General features: G+C 31.5%; 1 long non-coding RNA gene across 1 annotated transcript; it reads left to right on the forward strand.

Moving 5' to 3' along the window:
• The first annotated feature begins 10,857 nt into the window (after window positions 1-10,857).
• LOC139514889 (uncharacterized) lies at window positions 10,858-11,746 on the forward strand. The gene is made up of 3 exons (XR_011662739.1): window positions 10,858-11,058; window positions 11,270-11,328; window positions 11,644-11,746. It is a non-coding gene; the product is annotated as an uncharacterized lncRNA (long non-coding RNA).
• Window positions 11,747-15,809: the final 4,063 nt, after the last annotated feature.

The raw sequence follows: 15,809 nt of genomic DNA on the forward strand, positions 1-15,809 counted from the left end.
ACTCTGTGTCCTATATATACAGTGCATAGTCGCATTTGTCATCCATTCATATGATTATTCAGATTGAGTTATTTTTGGAGAAAAACGAGAAAAAAGGCATCCGGATATTGTCCCGTCATTGGACGAAATATTAAGTCAGGTTATACTTCCGGTTTGCGTTTTTCTGTATACTTTGAACAAAGAAATAGTACGAATAAAGTGTATTTTAATTCTGTTCAGAGTTTATCAAATGGGGAGGGTCTGTATACTATGTCAATTGACCACCATAGATCGATTACTAAACTAAGAATTGAAAGTAAATACGCTTTATTTATATAGTAATATACAGATAAGCGCTTAAATTATTCATGTGAACTTTTGATACCTTTTCTGAAATTCTCCATTCATTAAATATTTTACAAAATTCATTGATTACAAAAATAAAGATGTGGTATGATTGCCATGTTGAGACAACTCTCCACAAGAGACCAAAATGACACAGAAATTTACGACTATAGGTCACCGTACGGCCTTCAACAACGAGCAAAGCCAATACCGCATACTCAGCTTTAAAAGGCCCCGAAATGACGATGTAAAAATATTCAAACGAGAAAACTAGCAGCCTTATTTATGTACAAAAAAGGAACGAAAAACAAATATGTAACACACAAATAAACGACAACCACTGCACTACAGGCTCCTTACTTAAATGTTCATAACATATTAAATGTATGTTCATATTGAAATTGATAGAAAACCAAAAATTGGGAATTTTGGAAATGAAGGAGGAGGTATAAAACTTCTAACAACACTTTACATACTTTTAACTCCGCTCTGAATGCCCGCGATTTCGCGGGTGTGTTCTAGTTAAATATAAGAGGAGAACAACGACATAACACAAAAATGTAACAAATATAACATATATATATAACATCAAAACCAAATACATGAATTTGGGATAGATAAGTAATAAAACAGACAAAGTAAGGTCGGTCTAAACTCATAAATGAAGTTGCACTGCAAATAAATAACGTGTGGACAATCTTTATGAATTTGTTAATAAATTACAGAAACAATTGATTTGTTCAAGACTTAAGTTTTTCTAGAACGCTTAGCATTTAGTATAATGAATCTGATCAATTCTCTCTCCAACGTTTTAAAAAGACACAAATGCAATATTTTGATATTTTTCTGTTTCATACTTAAATTTTAATTCCATACATATTCAAGTAAAGTGTTAACGGACAATTTGGAAACACAATAAGCAAAATATAAGTAAAACATATACACGTACGATAGATTTTATGCAACTACTATTTGAAAGAGATAGAGTAGAGCTAGTTACCCCTTAATTTGTTTCACACTAGGTGCCATTAGTCAAAAAATATTTAAAATTTCACAGTATTCAATACAATATTATGGCTTATTCGTAAACAAATCATCTAAATATACATAAAAGGAAAACATCGTTAACCAAAACTTATATTATGTTGGATGTAAAGCTATGTATTGTCTTTAGGATATTAATTAATTAATTTTGGTAAGCCATGTCCTTTGAAGCCAAATTTGACAAAAACATGTAATTTTAAATTTTGTATCTTTTTCAAAAGTAACTTAAAAGTGCTGACCAGTACGTTGACTTTATGAAATATCATATAAAACATATTGTATAGCTCAAAGGGAACTCATTTCCATATTCAGTTTCTGCAATCAGTATGATGCACTACACATGCAAAACATTTATTAAAGAATACAACACTAACCCTTTTATACACTTAAAGTTTGTATAGTCAAAAGTTTTAAATAGATTATTTTTGTAAACAATTGAAAAAGAAATATTGAATTGTGATAGTTAAATATTTTTACCCCTCGTATTGAGATTAATTAGATTTATATATAATGGTAATAAGGAAGGAAGGGGAAAAAAATATACTCAAGAGTATTTTTAATATACTTTGGTTTTTAATGCTATTTTCCTTTGTCTGTTATAATATATGTCACGTTATATACTGTATAATGTCTCATGTTTGTTGCTTATACTATCATATTTGTTAATTGTAAATGCCCCCTGCGGGACCTTGATTGGAACAATAAAATATATATAATATATAGAACATAATTATTCACAAAAAACAAACAAACAAGTATAAATCGTGTAAAAAACTCATCAAAGATAACAGGCTTTTAAATTTACAAGAGACTCATCAGTGACGCTCAAATAAAGAAAGTTAGAGAGACAAAAAATGAACGAAGTGTGTTCTGTGCGTTGTAATTTAAAATCATATTGTAGTGTAACTGGTGTAGTGATTATAATGCGATGTGTTGCTTTAGGAAAGAGAACTCTTGGTGAATCCTGTGTTTAATTGCTATTATCCTTTAACTTTTATAGTATAAAAGGTAACGAATGTTTGATGTAGCCGTACACAGGCACTTCTTTCTGTCAATGGATTTGTTTACTATCCCCACTTGTACGAAAAAAATCACAAGGGAGCTAAATTTTCTATCTGTTCGTTTCAACTGATGTTCTCTACATTCCTTTGCATATCTCATGAATAAACACGCATCAGTCTGCCGGTTATTGCTTTATCTTTACAATAAAACATGTTTCACTCACCATGAGAATACCTCTCTAACAGAATAACACACTTGTGACGATAAGTATTCATCTTTTTCCTGACCATTACATTTATAATTCTTCCACTTCCGTTAAACTTTGTTTTGTAGGAAGCTATATAACTGTACAATCTGATTGGTCACCTTTTTCTTTTTACTAATTACAAGATCAAAAACCAAGTGAAAGGTGGACATACAACACAGAAAGGTAAACATGAGTTTAACAAATTTGCAAAGTGAAGCACTGGATAAGGCCCTAGAAGGACATTCTCTGTTAATATTAGGTCAGAGTGGTACTGGCAAAAGCTTCATATTAAAAGTATCAGTCAAAACATTGTTAAAAATAGGCAAATCAGTTTTAAAAAACCCAGCTTTGCCAGGAATTGCATCATTAAATATTGACGGATATGGATATCGCGACGGTCGATACTCAAGTAGAGTTTCTCAAGAAAAAAATAAGCATTAATGAATATTTTATATTTTGCAAAATTTTAATACAAATTTCAAGAGGTGATACTTAAAACTTACTAATGAGACTGTATCTGTCTCGTGAATTACCACCAGGTGAAGGTACTATAAGATTATGATCAAGAAATTTTGACTGTGACATTCACACTTCATGTAAACTGATAGATATGGAAGGAGAGGTATTAGTATTCATATCAATTGATGAGGGAGAAAATTTAAAATTGAAAACATTTAATTTGAAAGAATGTTGCCCTGTTATGATGCTGAAAAATCTCGGTGATAATTTGGTGAATAGTTCGAGGGGAATGGTTACTACAATATTTAACAATATCATGACTGTACATTTTAACAATTATAAAGTAGTTGACCTGAAACGAGAAACTTTCACTGTGTACAGTTCTTTAGACAGTAAAATTGTTGCATCCCGGTAGCAATTTCCATTATGTCTTACATTTGCAATAACTTTTCATAAGTCACAAGGTCTCACTCTTGATCATGCTGAAGGAGATGCAAGTTATATTTTTGCTGCAGGGCAATTAAGAGTAGCAGAAGGACGGACAAAAGAAAAAACGAGGACTGCGTATTTTGGTTTTAATCCGAAATCGGTCATGCGTCACGATGAAAGTTTTATTCAGAAAATTTAACTAAAGTGTATAAAAAAAAATCAATTGTCCTGCTGTAAAAGAATTTGGAAGTACCAACCAATGAAAATGCTTTGATTTTCGAGAACAGGAAAGAGTTTTTGATGATTTATCAATATTAGTAATGAAGAAATTGAAGAGATTGATTTCTTGTTGTTAGATGATTTGGAAATGTGTGATCTGTCTGAGACATCTCATGTACATGTTGAAACTAAAAATGACATAGACTTAGATAAAACTAATGAATTATTGTTAGGACAGACAGTTTCTCCTCTCGGCCAAAACAGTTCGTCTTCTTACCTTTTGCTTTCAAAAGATTATGTTCAACAGTTTGTTAATATGTTGTATTCCATAGTTGAAAGTTTATTTAAACAACTTGTGGTGATGTGTCAAATAACAACACTGACTAAAAGACATGAACAAACTTTTACTCAGAACGTTATTCATATTCCACATGTAATGATTATTTTATTCTTGTAAAATATTTATTAAAATCTGCTTGGAAACATGTGATCCTCAAACAGTTTGTGTTGTATGTGAAAACTGCTTGTAGTGCGGACCCAGTTGTAGGCATCAATAGATATAGGAAGATGTGGTGTGAGTAGCAACAACCGGTGTAAGGGAAATAATCCAATTTACCATATTCCTAACGAGTCCCGAAATATGCGCTTGAAAGAACGGCTTTTTGTTACATTTTACCTCAATCGGCTTCATATCAAACGTTTTGTTGACCTGACCATGTGGACCCTTTGAATTGGAAGATGTAAACCCCTCTTTTCCTTGCCATGAGTTTAAGGTAAGAGTTGTGCTTAACATTGAAGGGGGGAATATTGATGTGTTCACTGCATTACACGATTACACTCTAACGACGATTGTATTTTAATGGACTTTAAAAAAAACTCTACGTGATGAGTATACTGTTTTATTCTTTTGTTCCCGTTCTCAAGGTGTAATTTACATTTAAAATGTCAATCTTGGGAAGGGGTTTCAAGAAATATGGTAACTTCCTGTTTATCTCACATTCGGAACTTCTCGGGATTTGTGGATTCATTTGGAAGAAGGCGCCCATGTATTTTTTATTTACACTCCAAAAACGATTTACTATGCCTTATTTTCCCAATTATTGATCACTGTAATATTTTTACATAAGAATAAAATTATTTATGAATAATTGACCTATCCACAAGATATTTTGGCTGATTTTAATTTATGTTATACTTAAAATTACAATCTTGACTTGAAATTGAACTTAAAATTAAAAATATCTCAGATTATATCTGTCTTTGCTTATAAGTAATGTCATGATTAGCCATGACTACTTAATTTTCCTGAGGATTAACAGGGGGTGCAGAAATATTTCAAAAGGGGCGGGGTACAGTAGAAATTTTATCGGTTGTGCTGAAAATCAACACAAAAATTGCAACATGCATGTACACATTTGACGTTTTTTCCCCTTCATGATGATTTAGCTTTTATCATTATTTATCTTCAGACGTGCAATAGCTTTGTCGTGTGCATTGCGAATTTGGTGATTTCATTTTCTGTTCAATGGGTTTGTATCATTTATTATCAGTATAAAGAGAATTTTTTTTTTCAGGCCAAGATCTTTTGAACTGTGGAACGTTTTGCTATTTACAAATTTCATTTTCGATTGATTTGTTCAACTGTTCAATCAACATGTAAAATGTACATTATTAGTGACTATGTAAATTTTTTTTCCAGTGAAGATCCGATTGTATTAAGTGATTGTTCCAGTGCCAGTGACACATCTACCTCATCAGCCCCAACAATTGACCCTGTAGTTATTAATAAATTGAAGAAGCTGAAAGATGAAGGTACAAACTACAAAAACTGAAATAGAGGAATTCATGTTATATAATTAATTGCAGTGGACTAGGGTAGGCCAAAAAAATGGGGTAGGGTAGACTAGGTAGGGTAACATGAATCAAGGCTTTAATTATATTATTTTGATCATTTGGTTTGGATTATTCTTTCTTTTATTGTGCTTTTAAATCAAAATCTTACCAACAAATGTACAATAGATTATGCCATGCTAAAAAAATAATATTTTTTTATTCATTGAAAGGATATGGGGGAAATGCTACAAACACAAAAATAATCACATGACCTGATCTGACTTTGAAATGAAATCTTTTTTCATTATGTTTCTCATGAAAGCCTTGCTTGTGTTTTTCAATAAGATTTCTCCTATACATTTTTTGCAGTTTCTGAGTAATAAGGGGTCAAAGGGGCAAAATAAAAAAGATCAATTAGTAGTAGTGTCTCATTATTTAAAATAGTTTATATATTTCAGTTGACCGTTTAAAGGCGGAAGAAAGAGATACATGTACTGATAGTGACATTACCCTGTATTTTGGGGAGGAAGATAACTTCAAAGGCCCACCTTGTAGAAAACGTAAATCCAGTGATTATACATGCATGCATGTTCAACAAGGAACGCAAACTAAGGTATGATTTAAATATTGATCAAATAAATAAATCATTGTTAGCTCACCTGGCCTTGAAGTCATAAAACTTTCGAGTCAGTATTTTGTACTCATACTTAAATCAACCAATCAAAATGTTGGCTTTCATGTTTCGAGCATGATTTTTGTGCTCCAAGAACTGAGCAAAGTTTTATGACTTCAACCACAGGACCGCAGGTTCTTATGACCAATTTTCAACATGTGGAGCTCCATTTATTAATCCTGCAATTGGGAGTCCTACTATACGGAAACAGCCCTAAAGATATCGCTTTAAAGCTCGGCCTACTGCCGGACTACGTTTGTGTTTTGCTGTTGACAAGTGTTGAATCTGCGCGACATCAGTCGCATCCCAATGACGTATTGTTCGACATTATTTGGACTAACCATTACTTTTATACGTTCTGTTTGTTTTCAAACATTTCTTTAGAGCAATAAGAATTAAACCAATTTTCTGATAACAGAAAAACATTAACAGCAGTATTTTCTATGACGACAATAATCAATTTTAAAACTTGAATGTGTACATGTGTAACAAAATCAACCATGTCAATTTCACCATGCATGTTATTTGAAGGTCAAGTTCAATTAAAAATTCTAAAGCATAGTATGTTTACCTCCAGATAAATTAATTTTAGATCCACACTCCAGTCCCTGAGAAGACAAAACAAACAGATCCTGGCGTAAAAGATAAAAAATAGGTACCTTACAACAGTAAACTCAAATATAAAATAGGTGAAAAAGTGTGTGCACTGACAAAAACAAATGGACAAATTTGAAGAGGATCTTCATCATTTTCATCAATAATTTCATCATTTTCATCAATAATTTTAACCATGGATGATATTACAGAAGAATTGTCGCCCATTCCATCAGAATTTAATTAGAATTTGTTTACAAGGCTTTTAACATTTTGAAAAAGAAAAATAGCTCACCAATTGATAAACTTTGTAATTATTTGAGCAGATCATTAGGAACACTCTTTGAAAATGTAGCTTTAACAGCATTAAATACCAAATTATACCGTTTAATAACTGATGTCAAACGTAAAGGAGGAAAGGGGAGGAAGGTGCTTTTAGAAAAATCTTTTGTTATACCTTTACATGTAGTAAGGACATCATCTGATTTTGCAAATAATATAAAATCAAAAGTAGAAGAGAACTTAATCTGATTTGTCTATTCAACTAAATGAAGCTAATGATGACAGGGAAAAAACCTTTAATATTGATAAATTAAGGAAGAAAAAAAGGCGTAACAGAGAAAGGTTAGATCTAAAAAGGTAAAGACAAAAAAAAAAAAAAAAGATAAGTGTCAAAATAATCAAGCATCAAATCTTTTCCGAATAAAAAGACATCTTAGTATCAGGTATTTTGATATGAAACGTCAAATTGAAAGAATGGAAAGGGAACTTAAAGAAAAAGAAAATGTGATTCAATTTATGAATAATTAACAGAAAATTAAGGATACAGATTTTTCAAAGTCAATGCATGTTGCAAAAGAAAAATTAGAAAAATTAGAACAATCAGTTAACACATTAAAAGCAAAAAACAAAGATCAAGAGGAGGAGAATGATCATGTAAGAAATTTGATACTGGACAATAACTTGTTAGAACTATATGATGAAACTTCATATCAGTTTACTGCTGACACTATAGAGTGTGTGATGAACCTTCAAAATAATAACATTTCTGCGTCAAAAATAGGGGAAGTCATAAGAACAGTGTGTTCTTTATGTAAAAGACAACCAAATAGGGTACCCTCAGCCACCACTGTGAACAGAATCAGTGATATGAAACTATATATAGATACAAAGCAGGTAGAAGACCTGTCAAGGAAAAGTAATTTAACACTTTATTCTGATGATACATCAAAGTTCGGAAAATCATTTGAAGTGTTTGCTGTAACGGATGAGGACAAGAACAGTTATTTGTTAGGTTTACGTGAAATGAATTGCAAAAGCTTCGAAACTGTATTAGAAACTTTTAAAGATATATTACAGGATTTCAATGATCTATGCATTGGAAACGATGTTGGTTTCAAAGTACTTCCTGCTATTAAAAATACCATGTCGGATCGGGCTAGCACTAAAAAAAAAGTTTCAAAATTTACTCGAGAATTATCGAACAACCATATTGACAAAAATTATTGATGGTTGGCCAATGTTAACAGAAGAAGAAAGGGTTGCGTCTTCTCGAATGAATAATTTCTTTTGCTCTTTGCATCTGTTAGTAAATTTTACAACCGTTTGTGGAGAGGTCCTTAAAAAATTTGAATCATTACATTCAAAAGATCATCCTATCCAAACTGATGATGAAAGTGAAACTGAAAGTGGTACTGAAAGTGGTACAATTCGACTTCTTCGAACTTCAGCGAAGTCGTTCAGTAGAGGTATGGATGAAAAAAATGGGGTGTATAAACAGTTTAATACACACTTACTAATGAAGAAGAAGATCATGTCAAATTTATTCGCTTCACACATAACAGATTTAATGTGTTCTTTTTACTTGAACATGTCACGTACTTCCACAGGGAAAATATTAAACACTTCCTTCATTCTTTTAAAGGATGTACAAATAGACTCCTTAGTTCAGTTTATCAAGACATTTGTAATCCACTCCTTGTTGCTGGAAGTCGGGCTTTGGGAATAATTTCCAAGATTATAACAGGCCCTTTATGGCGAAATATTGAATGCAAAACCCATATTTTGGACATAAATGATACGTTGACAGGATTGCGTTCATTTTTAGCAGAAGCAAAGGACGATTGTTCAGAGGTTGTAACTGGAGAACATCTTCCTTTTCCAGAAGATAGCTGTAAAATTGAAAATGACATTGTAATGGCAGAAATTTTTAAACCAGATGAAGCAGATGTTATGACAATACAGTTACTACAGGCTTTGTTCTCATGCATGTTAAATCTACTGGACAGACAAGCAGCAGATCATTTACCAGGTGTAAAATATTTCTCAAAGCCAACAGATATATCTGCAGAAAGTAAAAGTGTTTTAAAACACAATAAATTACCTGAATTTTTTTTTTGGTCAGTTGGACTTTTTGTTGAGGTACAGGCCGAATGCTTCTCTTTTATGCAACGAAGCTTATTTACTTTATTCACATAACAAGACGGATGAATGGCTTCAAAGTCTAGATGATGTTATAAATGATAGTCGAAAGGAAGGTAAAAACATACGTCTTAAGTTCAAAGAGAAATTAAAGACAATTGAAGAAAAATGAGTGGAGACATTGAAACTTAAGGAAAGGGAAATCTCTGAAAAAAAGAAACTTGTTTTAAAGAAGAAGGAAACTTTCACCAATGATATACTCTTTTTTGGGCTATGGCAGAGTAGGGAAGATATTAAATTAAAACTTGAGGAAATACCCAGTAATGCTGCAGAGAAGAAAGCACTAAAATCACAGCTTAATTTTAGGGAAAATGTGTTGCTTCAAAAATCTGACAAATCCTATTTTTTATTTTCAAGTAAGAAAATACAAAAAACAATACCCGAATTAACAGAACAACTTTGCAAACTTGTTGATGAGTCGAAGTCAGTTGCAACAATAGAAAGTAGTAGTTCCTCGCAAGTTTCACTTCTTGTCGGAAAAACAATAAGGCACAAATTTACAGAAGGAACATTTATTGTTAACGTTATTTCTGTGGTACCTGGTTTTGGAAAATGGTACAATGTCACGTATGATGGTGACCCAGCAGTCTATGTGTATCAACTACTATGCTGATGGAAATATTGAGATAGTTGTCCGATGGTATACAGCGCATGCTGTTGGAGTTGTTACTTTTCAGTTCAATTGAAAGTACACATGTTCTGTTTTTTTTCACACTGCATTAGGCACAAATTATTTAATTTTCTAGGTAAAAAAATAAAATAGTCTAGGCCTCATTTTTAGTGCTGTTTTAGAAATATATTGTCAACACATTTGGCCTTATCAGATGTGGCTTGTACCACAAATGCATATATACTAGCCTAAATTTTAATGTAGTAAATTATTTTTAAAAGGACAGTATTTCCAGAATAGCACTTTTTATTAAGAGATCACCACAGGTTAGAAATAATTTATGAAAGACTAACTTTTGTAAAAGAGAGGTACTCAAACTTTCGAAAATAGTGAATGGATTCATAACAGTTATCTGTCTGTGAAGATCTCTAAATTTCTTTGTTGAAATTTAAATTTATTCTTATAAGGTGGTACCTTACATAAAAAAATATATCTCTGATGAAAACTCACATTTTTTTATTAGCTGTTGCATTGAACATATTAATTGTATCTTTTATTTTCTGTTCGATTGAATATATTAATAGTACTTTTTTTTAATTATTAAATATGCACACAAACCATGGAAACAGCAAAAGAACAAAACATATAATGCACTTAAGAGAGTATTTTTTCTTTGTTGTACGATACCACCTTAGTTGTTAAGTTAATACTGGAATTGATATTGAGCAAGTCAGTTTAACTCGTTTGTAAACAATATTTTGCCAAGTCATTTATTTCATGTACAATAAAAAAAACAACAAGAAGACTCAGTTGCCACAACATTTTTACTAGAATGAAAGATTTGTAAGCAATTTTATAGATAAATTTTAAAGGTCAATTTCTATTTATTTTATATATTGGTAAATTATTATAGTTAATATTTAAAGAGAGTATTATGTACAATAATTTGTGCTGGTAGTTTTATGATGATGATGCAAATCTAGACAATTCAATATTATTGAGTCTTGTTTTTCATTTAATTATTTCTAAATTATGCATTCTGAAACTTTAATAGTGATTATATTGTATTTTTAGATAAATAGCTAAAAGACAGAGTGGAAGTAAGAGTGGGCATGGATACCTACCGCTTTACAACTGACATAAGTATGATTACTCATCATATCATTAAGAAAGGAATTTTCATTGTTATTCTGTTGTTTTCTGAAATGAACAATTAATGGTCAAAATATACACAGGAATGTAGTTGTTTTTTAAACCTTGATGTATCAAAGGAGAAATTCAAAACCACCACAAATTGTTTAAATCTCCCCTTTTATTTGCATATTTGTTAATGATTGATATATTTTTTTTTCAGGGTGAATGTTGATATATTCTGCTGAAAGAAGTTACTGAATACAAATTTCATGAAAAAAGGTAACTAAAAAATCAGGTTGTTTTTGCATTTAAAAAAAAAATCTGGAAAAAAATCGAGGGGGGGGGGGGGGGGTACATTTTTACTTAATATAACTTGTCTGCTTTGGAATTGTTAAACTTTATGGATTAAACTCCATTTTGTATTTCATAAATTAAAGGTTGCACTCTTATCTTTATTCTTTAGATTTTGTAAAGCTTGAATTTGCTTCTCTTTAGAAACTACACTGAGCCTCTTGTTTTTTAACGGTATGGATTGTTTCCCTTTGATAATTTTATTAAATTTTCAAAATATATGAATATCTGTTTATATTTTAGGTAATAAAGTGTACCAATGCAGATTTGATCTACTGACAGATGTTGTAAGTGAGTTAAATTGCCAAATACTGCTCTAAGAACTTAAATACAAAAGAGGAACCGCTATTTATAAAATTTTGAATTAAATTGACATTCAACCAATGTTTTACGATATTTCAAATGACTGCCATTTTGCCATTTTGCAATATAATTGAAAAATTCAAAGTGTTCAGTGTTTCATATACCAAACTCTGTCTGATTAAATGTGTCATTCACCTGAATTTCATTATTTGAAAAATAAGTAGTTGTTGCTAGTGTGAGTTCCAATGAGACAACTCTCCATCTAAATAACAATTTTAAAAAAGTAAACCATTATAGGTCAATGTAAGGCCTTCAACACGGAGCCTTGGCTCACACCGAACCACAAGCGATAAAGGGCCCCAAAATTACTAGTGTAAAACCATTCAAACGGGAAAACCAACGGTCTGATCTATATAACATAAAAAAAAAAACGAGAAACGAGAAACACGAATAAATTACATAAACAAACAACAACTACTGTACATCAGATTCCTGACTTAGGACAGGTGCAAACATTTGCAGCGGGAATAAACATTTTAATGGATCCAAACCTTGTCACTTTTTCTGAAACAATAGCACAACATAGAAAAACACACGATAAAATATCAATTGGCAGGCTTAACTCATCAAAAAACGTACATTAATACACTATAAACAAATAAATTTGATCTGCGATATCTGAATGCAAATGCACAGTTAATAAAATATTAGGGACAAACATTCAAGGCCAAAAAGCAAACAAACAAGTCCAAACAAAGCCATGTCAAGACACCACTGCGAAATATTTAACCCTTCAAAAATATTCACTTAAGAAAGAAAAAAACGGTTTTAAAAAAATACAGGTAAATCTTGAAATTTATACAAATGTAGTAAGAAGAAGTGATATTCCAATAATCAAAGCTGGTATATAGACAAGATCCATATAAATATAAAATAACAAAAAAGCATTATAAACATTATCAACAGGTCGAATTAACAAGAAAATAATTAACAATAAAAAAAAATCAGAGACTAAAATCAACTAAAACACAATCCCAGGGATTTAGTATTTTAACGTCATGAACAGTCAGAGAATACATGACTTGTGCAATGCCAAAAATAAATGTATTGACAGGTAGTAGGATAGTGAGGAGCGACTTCCACATTTTCAAATTATTACAGAATCATTTACGGTAAGTAAAAGTTGATGCGATTCCAAAAAGCCACTGTTTAACATATTGTTTCTAATTTTCTTCAAAAGATGACAAGGGTCCATAAAAAGTAAAAATATTTTCTACCTGGATTTTTAAAACATTTAGCAATCATATTGGAACAAAGTGTATTTCTATCGGGAAAATGCATTTTAACAAATGCATGGTTGTTTGCTGAACCATCTATACAACAGTAAATTGGCATAAAGCACCATCGAAACGATTCATCTATGCACAACCAAGTTGTAACAAATATTTCTGAAGGAGAAGCCTTGGACTTTGGAAAATTAGCAAAAGACCACCCAAAACCTGTTAAATCCTTAAAAACATATTGTTGCACGTGGTTTGCAATGTTGGATTGTAATTTTCCGTCATTTAAAGCTTCATCATTTTCATATCATTTCCCCTATCTGATAATCCAAAAATTGCAGATCATTCTTTATTATTGATGACGATTATCTTGTATTGCCATTTCGTCAAGAAGAAGACCACCATAATACCTTTCATCTATTTGTCTTTTACCCTCGTTTGACATCCATAGCATCATTTCAGGAATGATACCAGATACCTGATGGATAGCATTTTAGTAGATTTTGAGGATTTGAGGATTTGTTCGGATGGCAAATGAGTCATATCTCGGTACTCAGCAGAATTTCTGTTGAATTAAACCAATGTCATACATATAATGTTTTTATCCCATCTAACACTCGTTTTGCTCTGTGGCGGATGATTCAGATGAAACTATTTGAGATAAGATTAATGTCAATTGATTGTCATGTACATTTGGAGCAATACTCTTGATTAACTGTAATTAATTATTACACATGTTTTTCTTATTTTCATATTTTTTGCAAAGTTTGCTTCCTTTTTTTTACAGACAGATTACCTCAGTGGCAGGAAGCGGGTACAATTATTACTACGGATAACATTCATTGACTGATTGCCAACTTTGCAGACCTCTTTTGTGCATTTAAAGCTGGGGGCAAATTTTAGATCATCATTTATTTTGATTTCATATCCATGGCAATGCTTTATTAACTTAGTGCATCTAAATATGACAGGAAGATATCTTGGGGTATATTGAACTTTGTTTCGTATGAGATATTCTGATAAATTAATAAGTAAGCCAGCAATTGGGATGGAAATCTTACCAGTTTTTGACAATTGTAATTCCTTGAGTTTTATTTTCATTAAATTTCTCCTTAAAAAATTTACCAAAAATGATGCTGTCATCTAATTTGTTCAAAATGAACCAATCATATGGTTTACATTTGTCAATATCTTTCAACCCGTATTTTTTCGGGCTATGATAATATTAATAAGTGCTACCGGTATGCTTATCATGTGTCTTTTTGTAACGTTTACGCATGGCAGTTCGTCATAATTCGTTAAAATCCGGAAAATATACTTTAACTCTTACCCTTCAAGGCACATATAGCGATGATCGCCCTCAATTTTGATGAGGTTCTCGTTGCTCAGTATGTAGTTTTCTGCCAAACTGATGCAATACTTTTTTTTCAATGTTATGCTTTCATTGAAAACAAGAAAAACATTAGGATGATAGATGAAATAGCAGGAAAAAGGAAAATATATTATAGAAAATGCCAAACAAATAATACGACATAATACATTGGTATATAAATGAAAGTGTCGAAAGTTCAAAATATATAATTCGCTACAATATGTTCTATTTTCTGTTTTCACAATGGCTAAAAATAAAGGGCATCTTAGTTTTTTAAGCATTATCATAATAACGGGAAACACATGAGAGATTAATATAAGATTTGGAACAGATGACCTATACATCAATATAGTAATTAAGAATGTTTATGAGATATTTATGAGATGTATAAATTAAATGTTTGTATTAGACATGTTAGATGCCAGAATAAATATCAATGAATCAACTATTTCGTCATAAAATCGTTTCGAACTTTTAGTTGATAGTTAAACGTTGTTTGCAATGACAGGATAAGAAATAGCAGCTGATTTACCAGAAGTTCAAATACTCGCCGATGTGCGTTTTTTTTGTAATTACATTTTAATACTTTTGGGAGGTTTAGTCAGGTTTAACCCACTAATTTTTCTCGCTCCGGAAAATGCATTTACCAAGTCAGGAATATGACGAATGTTTCCCATTCGCTCCGTTAGGTGATGTGGTCTAGCTTTTAATTTTATCAGGTCAATACTTTCCTTAATTGTCCACATGTGGAGCAGGATCTGCTTACTCTTTCGAAGCACCTGAGATCAACCCCCGGTATTTGATGGGGCTCTTATAATTATTGCTGAGTCTTTAGTTTTCTATTTCATGTCATTATATTATTTTTTTGCAGTTTGTCTTTTGGTCTTTTTCGTTTTTTGCCATGACGTTGCCAGTTAATTTTCGACATATGAGTTTGATTGTCCCTTTGGTATCTTTCGACTTTCTTTTGTAAATTTATATATTATTAGATATTAAATGTTTCAACCTCAGGCAAAGTTGACCTTAAATTGATTGGCTGTTATTTTAATGTCCTTTTTGATCATATAGCACTTTGACGGTTTAGATTCTTATTGTATTGTAGTCCTGTAATATTATGTTGTCATTTCTATGTTATATTTAACATTGCCATTAAAGTGCGAGGTTTGGCATGCCACAAAACCAGGTTCAACCGACAAGGAAAAAATGGAAAAATGTCCTGTACCAAGTCAGGAATATGGCCATTGTTATATTATAGTTCGTTTCTGCGTGTTACAATTTAACGTTGCGTCGTTTGTTTTCTCTTATTTTTGAGTGTAATTTGACATTGCGATAAGACGTGTCACGGTACTTGTCTATCCCAAATTCATGTATTTGGTTTTGATGTTATATTTGTTATTCTCGTGAGATTTTGTCTGATGCTTGGTCCGTTTCTGTGTGTGTTAGTTACATTGTAG

The sequence above is a fragment of the Mytilus edulis genome, chromosome 3 (assembly GCF_963676685.1).
Source record: "Mytilus edulis chromosome 3, xbMytEdul2.2, whole genome shotgun sequence".
In the NCBI taxonomy this organism is placed as follows: Eukaryota; Metazoa; Mollusca; class Bivalvia; order Mytilida; family Mytilidae; genus Mytilus; species Mytilus edulis.